This window comes from Vombatus ursinus, unplaced genomic scaffold (assembly GCF_900497805.2).
Source record: "Vombatus ursinus unplaced genomic scaffold, bare-nosed wombat genome assembly UNPS02014837.1, whole genome shotgun sequence".
NCBI classification, from domain to species: Eukaryota; Metazoa; Chordata; class Mammalia; order Diprotodontia; family Vombatidae; genus Vombatus; species Vombatus ursinus.
In genome coordinates this window covers 4167686-4176474 of record NW_020954615.1, presented here as the reverse complement: position 1 = coordinate 4176474, position 8789 = coordinate 4167686, and positions in this window count along the sequence as shown.

Here is an 8789-nt window from a genome sequence, read left to right as displayed (position 1 = left end):
CACGTGACTTCAGGCTCCTGAGTGTCTGGGTCAGCAAGGGCCTACCCTTGGTTCACACTGGTCTCCTCAAACCCACCTGGGAAGGTTTTCTCGGCTAAGGAAGATGGCAGCTCCCAGGTGAGAGACGTAGTTCGGTGGTGTAAAGCTTCCAGGCACCGTCAAGATGCCCGTCTGTGTGACCATAAGCAAGTCCCTTGAGGTCTCTGAGGTTTCCCCACCTACAGAACCCAATGACACGCCGACCACACAGGGACGGAGACAAAGGGTGCAAAGTGCTCTGGAAACCTTAAAGCCCTTCGTGAATGTCAGTTAATGTTACCTTCAGGCCCTCCAGCCCCTCATTTCACAAAGGACAAAACTGAAGGAAGGGGAAAGACCCGACCAAGGTAAGTAGGCCTCAGAGCTGGCCTCCAAAGTCAAGTCCTCTCTCTCCACAGTCCAGGTTATCTCCATCTGACCAGGCTGCTTCTCACAGTGCACCTGGGAGTCCAGAGCCTGGGTCCTCCTCCTGACTCTGCCTTTCCTCTCATTGAGACACCTTGCCCTCTCTGGGCCTCAGTTTCCTTCTCTGTCCAGACCATCTCTGATATTTTCTCTTTTTGCAGCTCTTCTGACCAGGAGACAGTCTGCACATTTATTCCAGTGAGTAATTATGAAGCACCTACTATATGCCAGGCACTCTGCTGGTTGTTGGGAAGACACTGTAATAATGAAAACATTCTCTGCCCACAGGCAACTTCCATCCATCTTTACACAACTCAGCAACATTTATTAAGGCCCTACTGTGTACCAAAGACACAAAGAAAAAATGGAAATGGTCTTTCCTCAAAGAGCTTCCATCCATCTCAACACAAGTCAGCAAGCATTCAGTAAGCCCCTACTGCACACAGGATACACTCGGAGAAGTGCTAGAAATACAAAGACCAAAAAAAGTCTCTACCTTCAATGAGCTTGTTTCCTGCTGAAATGAAACAATGTGTAGACAGCTAAATACATGCAAAATACATAGGAAATAAAATACAAACCAAATATTTTTGTGATGGGAAGGGGTCCAGAGAGGGCAGTGGGAAGGAAAGGACTCTTGTAGCATGTGGCACCTGAGCTGAGGCTCAAAGGCAAACAATCCGCAGCCCTCGCCCGTGAAGCGGCCAAAGACAACACAGGTCCTGAGATGCCTTGGCTTTCTCTCCTCACTGCGCCAGTGCCAGCTGGCTGGGCATTGCCGGGAGTTGTCCCCGAGGTGCTGGCAGCCTCTCTGACTAGAGTTGCCCCCAAGTCAAAGCCAGCAGAAGAGTCTACAGCCTACAGCCCCACCATATTGCCAGGGCCGAGGTCTGAGGACAAGCCACTTTGCTCCCACCAACCTCAAGCCCCCAACAGAATCAAGCTGGACGGTTAGGTAAAAATCTTCTTAACTCAAAGGTGGCTTTTTCCAGAGGAGTCTCAAAAGAGCTGAGTGATCCTGGATCTGACACCTGAAAGGTTTGTGACCTTGAGCAGATCATCTCCCCTACCCAAGGCTCAGTTTACTCCCCTGTAAAAGGATGGTGTTGAATTCCATCTCTCTGATCCCTTCCAGTTCTGAAAATACAACCTGTGAGAAAGATTGATGAGCCTTGAAGTGGCGTTTCTTTAATAAGAAGAGGGCAAGAACACTTAGGAATAAATACCCATGTTTACTTAGGTTTACAGCTGAAGTTCTTTTCTCACCATAGCCCCGTGTGGTAAATACCACAGCTACTATTGTGCCTTTTAGGATGCTAGCTGGTGCAGTGGATAGACCTCTGGGACTGAAGTTAAGAAACTCTTGCTTTAGCTTCTGACTCTTAGTGACCCCATTTGGGGTTTTCTCAGCACAGATACTAGGGAGGTTTGCCATTTCCTTCTCTACCTCATTTTACAGATGAGGAAACTGGGGCAAACAGGGTGAAGTGACTTGCCCATTGTCACACAGCTAGTGAGTGTCTGAAGCCAGATTTGGACCCATTTAGATGGGTCTTCCTGACTCCAGGCCTGGCGCTCTGTCCACTGAAGTGCCGTCTAGCTGCTGACTGACACGTATCAGGCACTTAATAAATGGAGACTCATGTTCCTGAGTTCTAATCTGGCCTCAGATACTTACTAACTGTGTGACCTGGGCAAGTCACTTCACCCTGCTTGCCTCAGTTTCCTCATCTATAAAATGGGAATAATAATTGTTCCCATCTCCCAGGGTTGTGGTAAGGATGCAAGAATATCTATAAAGCACCTGGCACAATGCCTGGCACATGGTAGGGGTTTAATATATACTTGTTTCCTTCTTTCTTTTTCCAGATGAGGAAACTGAGGCTCATATGGATATAATGACTTGTAAGGGGCACACAGTTAAGAAGTTTCAGAGCTGGTTGTTGAACTTCGATGTTTCCTGACTCAAAGTTCAGCACACTCAGAACTCCACTACCTCCCGCTCCACGTTAATGGTTTTATCTGTCCCAAGCCTACAGACCCCTGGAGGGTAGTGGTTGGGCTAGAATCTCTGCCTCTTTTATGCCCATCCCCTTGCCACAGTGGCTCATACACAGCAGATGCTCAGTAAATACTGGCAGAAGAATGAGTTCCAGGAGATGACCACAGACGTCGGGCAAAGGAACAAGCCCTTCCAGTGGACACGGATCTCGGACCTCGGACTCCTCTTCTCTTGACATTCCCAGACCCAGGGTCAGCCTCAGGGACAGGGGCCAGACCAATGCCATTGTCCTTGAGACTCCTCCTCACCTCCTGCCACCAGCCTGTGACAGGCAGTAAGCCCATCACAGATGAGCCTCCACCCCAATTTAGACTGTGAAGACCTCTGAGCCTCAGCTCCCTCATCTGTCAGAAGAGGATCATGATAGCCACAGTACTTGCCCTGTAGGGTTGGTGTGAGGTTCAGATAAGACTCTATTGTTAAGGGGCTTGCAAATCTTAAACCAATGGAGAGATAACAGCCCTTGTTATACCATTTCAATGTTCCCTATTGTAGCCCCATGAGATCTACTGGGCCAAACATCTGGCAGGACCAAAAAAACTAGCCTTCTTGCTGCATCGCTCATCTCCACGCCTTTGCACAGGCTGTGACACAAACCTGTGATGCCCTCCCCTCCCCACCACCAGCTCTCATATGCCTAGTTTCCTTCAGAACCTTGCTTAAGCACCATCTTCTACATGAGACATCTCTTGATGCCCCCTTCCCCCACACACAAGTGCCTTCGCCTCCCAATTACTCCGTATCTATTTGTATCTACATATATATGTACATGGCATCTCCTTGGCTAAAAGGTAAGCCACTTGAGGACAGGGATGGTATGTTTTTTTTTTCTTTTTGTATTTTCAACATCCAGTCCAGTGCCTGGCACATAGTAGATGCTTAATGTTTATTTACTGACTGACTCTTTGTATTCCCAGCAGCTAGCCCATTATCTGGCACATAGTAGGTGCTTAATACTTATTGACTGACTGACTGACTCTTTGTATTCCCAACATCCAGCCCAGTATCTGGTACATAGCAGAAACCTAATAAATATTCAGTGATTGGCTGATTGAACTGATTTGATTTAAATGTGCTAATGAAATGGAGCCAGGAAGGTGTACCAAGAGATCTCCAACAGAAGGTGCAGAGCGCAATCTAACCTTCACTTCCCTCATGCACTCAGCATTCATATTAATCTATCTTATCCTACTGTTGCTTCTACCCAATCTCCACCTCCATGCTTTTGTCTATTCTGTCCCCCTCATGCCTGGAAGAATGTTACTTCTGCACTTGGTCTCACCCTGGAGAGACCAATAAGCAATAAAACTGTCCATCACCACCTCTGCCTCTTGGAACCTTCTCCCTTCCCAGGTCAGGTCAAATCCTTCCTCCTCCATGGAGACATCCTTAATCAATCTAGACACCATTTTTCTTTTCCCCTTTCTGACTATACACAGCTCTGCTTTCAAATTGCTTCCATGTGCAGACACTCACACACATTGAATAATCCTTCTCTCGGGGAATCTTGTCTTCCCAGGCGAATCGTTCAGTCCTTGAGTCCATGTCTTATGTGCCTTCTCTATCCCCTCCAACTCTCCAATAATTGCCAAATTTGTGTTGGGAGGCTGAGTTCTTGAAGGCTCTGCCAGTGGGTCGCAAGCCCAAGCAAGTATTGCCATGGTTCAGCGCAATGTGGAACAGTAGAAAGGGCAGTAGTTCCTCTGGAATCAGAAGACCTGAGTTCAAATCCCACCTCAGACACTGACTGTCTGAGATGTTAGGCATACCCAACTTCTTTGGACCTCAATTCTTCATCTGTTAAATAAGAAGATTGAACTTTCAGATCCCAGTCCTAAATTTGCAACCCTCCAGTACCACTTAATACCTGCATAATTTCAGGCAACTCATTACCCTCCCTTGGTCCCAGGTTCCTCATCTGGAAGGTGATGAGTTTGAACTAAATGACCTCTTGGGCCCCTTCCAGCTCCACATCCATAATCCTATGATCCTACTTAATAGCTGCCTGTCTTCAGGCACCTCATTACCCTGCCTTGGCCTCGGTTAGATCAAGGAGGTGATGAGGTTGGACTAAATGACCTCTTCGGTGCCTTCAAGCTTCATTTCTAGGATCCTGTGGGAGCAGTCCAAGGATATGCTACGCTGAACACTCTCCTAAATGTGAAGAGTCTCACCATCACATTGGCCACCAGATTGATGACTTTCTTTCTTTCTTCCTTTTTTCTTTCTTTCTTTCTTTTTTATTTATTTCCTTCTTTTTTCCTTCTGTCTTTCCTTTCTTGCTTGCTTCTTTCATTCTTTCTTCCTTCCTTTTTTATTTACTTCTTTCTTTCTTCCTTCTTTCTTTCATTCTTTCTTTCTTTTTGGTTGTCATGACTTATGAGGTATTAAGGAGTTATAATCTGCTTCAGTGCAGGGAGCATCCACACTGATGAAATGAAGGGCAACCATAAAGAAGAGGGATTAACCTTGTCTTGGTTGTCCCCAGAGATCAAAGCCAGGAGTATCAAGTGGAAGTTATGAAGAGTGAATAAAATTTAGATTCAAGGTCAGGGAAAAAACCAACCCTTCCCAACAATTACACCCTTCTAAAAGTGAGTGGGCCTTCTTGGAAGACGGTGGGTGACCAAGTGATAAAATATCGTAGGGAGATTCACTTTTCACTTATGGAGTGGCCACTGATTGGGAATTTTGGCCACTCACCTGAAGCATCCTTGAGCACTGGACAGCACCAAGGGTAGAGTACAGGTGTGTGATGGAGGTGGGGCTGATAAAACTGGTGAAATGAAACTGAGTCTCTCAAATTCCCTTTTCCATGTTTAGATGTTTCGCTTTCTTAATAAATGCTTGTTGCTTTGACTTCCTTTTTATCTCACCTCCATTACCCCTAACTAAGGGTATCTTTCCTTCAAAATATCAGAACATTAATCAAGTCCCTGTGCTGCAAGGAGATCTCCCCCACCAGGCAGGGACTTCTCAGCTGCTAGACACCTGTTTTGCAGTTAACAAAGAAATCAATCATTCACTCAACAAGCATTTATTAATATGTATCAGGGCAGTTAGTTGGCACAGTGGGTAGGGTGGGTGTGGAATCAGGAGGACCTGAATTCAGACTGACCTCAAACACTTACTAGCTATGTGACCCTGGGCAAGTCACTTAATCCTGCTTGCCTGTTTCTTCATCTGCAATATGAGCTGAAGACAGAAATGGTAAACCACTCCAGTATCTCTGCCAAGAAAACCCCAAATGGGGTCACCAAGAGTCAGACATGACCGAAATAACCGAACAACAATATGTGTCAGACCCTGTACTGGGTGCTGGGGATAGAAAGACAAAAATGAAAGAAGCCTTGCCTTCCAGGAGCCTACTGGGAGGTGGAGTGAGAATCAACTCATACAATCAATACAAAATATACAGGAAGGACAGTGGAAATTAACTTGGGATGAAGGGAAGAATGGGTAATGGCAATTGGGAGGAAGCAAGAAGTCCTTCCCGATCCCCTGTAATACCAATGCCTTTCATTTGCTGATCATCTCCACTTTATCTTGTAGGTAGCATACACAACTATGGGATGTTGTTTCCTCCATTGGACCATGAGCTCCTTGGGAGCAGGGGCTATACTTTACCTATTTTTGTATCCTGGGTGCTTAGCACAGTACCGGGTGCATAAAAGGCCCTCCACAGATGCTTGTTGACTGATCCAGAGAACTCATGCAAGATGTGATACCCAAGCCGAGCTCTGGAGGAATTTGGGGAGTCTCAGAGGCAAAGGTGAGAAGGGAGAGGTTGCAGGCAAGTGCTTCTTATATTTTAGCTTGAGACGTTCAGAAGTCACTGGAGCCCCTGTAGGCACCAGGATTTCTCACCTCCATCCCCACAAGCCACACGAAGTCCTTCCATATTTATCTCCCTGAATTCCTTCATCTCATCCTAGCTCTCAGAACCATTCTGGACAGGATCTTCTGACCTTCATGTGTTCAAACCAACTTCTAGGCAACCCCTCACTCTTCCTGGGTCCATCACCTACTGGAGCAACCTGACTTTCAGTAAAGGTTCCAGTCATTTCCCTCTTAACTCAGATAAACTTTCCAGGCTTCCGTCCTGCACATCCCTAGCCTTCCCTTGCCGTTCTCCCCAAGGGCACCCAAGAAATGAAATGAATTCATTCATCTAGCAGGTTTGGTTTTTTAGGAACCACTATTTCAATGATGTGATGAAGCTGCTGGGCACGAATACACAGTCTATAACCCTTCAGGTATCCCTTTTGTCTCTATGGAGTGTGTGTGTGTGTGTGTGTATGATTTAAGTGATACTGTGTATGTCTGCACACATACTCATTCGATCTAATGAGACCATATATGTAAAGTGTCCTGCACACATGAAATTACTATATACATGTGAATCAGTATTATTATTATTATTAATGTTGGTTCTTTCACCTGTTTTGATGGTTTGTGTGACTGTGGGCCAGGTCACTTAACTTGTGTTTGCCTTAATCCGTTGGAAAAAAATGGCAAACCACTCTAGTATTTTTGCCAAGAAAACCCCATTGACAATGAAGGGCCTTATGTACCACAATCCACGAGGTCATGAAGACAGTAACAACAACAAACAGAAATAGTCCTGGGACCTGTCACTTGTTTAATTGTTCGGTTGTGTTCACCTCCCTGTGACCCCATTTGAGGTTTTCTTGGCAGAGATACTGTAGTGGTTTGCATTTCCTTCTCCAGCTCATTTGACAGATGAGGAAACTGAGGCAAACAGGATTAAGTGACCTGCCCAGGGTCACACAGCTAGTAAGTATCTGGAGTCACATTTGAACTCAGGTCCTCCTGACTCCAGGCCCAGCACTCTATCCACTGTTGCACCTAGCTGCCCACTAGTCTATTATTATTCTTTTCTATTTAATGTGCTTCAGACTACTGTTCAGGTGGATAGAATGGCTGCTTTTATCACTGAATATGATATCTAGGAGGTAGGCTCACCTTCAATGTACACAGTGGAATCGTCTTCAGGACATCTCCAGGAACCCTAGAAGGATGAGGACGAGGGTGATGTTTCCCCAGAGTCTGACCAGAAGTCATCAGAACTGATCCCTGTATGTAGAATATACCACAGAGTATCAGAGCTGAGGGCCATCTAACTGTAGTGGAAAGGTCCAGGCCTTTGGAGTCCAAAGGCAGATCCCACCTGGTCTGTGTGATATTGGGCATATCGCTGGGCAGATCTTGTCCTCAATTTCCTTCTCTGTAAAATGACATGCTTCTGAAGTCCCTTCCAGCCCTAAATTATGATCCAGTCATTTCACAGAGGAGAAAGCTGAGGTTCAGAGCGGGGAAGAGTGACCAGTCCAAGGTCACAGAGCTCCCTGTTCATTCAATCATGCATGCATGCGTGCATTTAATCATTCATTCAGTGTTCAATATTTACTGTGTGCCTGTCACTGAAGATACAAAACAAGATGAAGAAAACAAATTCCTTCCCCCAACGAATTTATTCTCTAAGCAATTCTTAACCTAGGGACCAGAAACTGTATGTGTGTCTACATATATGTGTGCATGTGTTATGTACGTAGATATGGTATACATGTGTATATGCAGCAGGTAAGTCTATTGTGTCTGTGTGAAAACATACGCATATATACCTATGCGCATATACACCATACGTTTGTGTGTATCTTGATAACTATATGTCGTTATAATTGGTTTCCTTTTTAATACCATGCATTTTATTCTATGCACGTAAAAACATTCTTAGGAGAAGGGGTACACAGGCTTCACCAGACAGATGCGAAACACCCTTAAAGAACCTGGTGGTGACTAAGCTGGGCAGCAGCTTAGCTGATACCAGGACCTAGTTGTCCCTGGTCTCGGCCCAATGCCGTTTCTCTGTACACTGCCTCGTGATCATACACGCACGGGGGGCCATGCCTCCCAGCTGCCTCAAGCTCATCGATCCGTCTGAGAACATGTGAGCGCTGCTGGGCGTGGGAGGGAGGAACGCGAGGTGTGGAGCTTGCAACACTAGGAGCATGCTTTTAAGATTAGGCTTAATCCTGAGATGGCTTGGTTAATTGAGCGCTGCAAGGGCCCCGGCTCCGCTCCCTCCAAAAACTCCCCCCACCCCGTATTTTCCTAAATGATATGAGAAAACGGGGCCTCTTTTGGAAAATTAAAGGATGCTAAGTAAGGTTATTTCCTTGAAGGAGAGTAATCGTGGGGAGTTCTCCATCCCCCACCTCCCCCTCCTGCACACACACACACACACACACACACAGACACA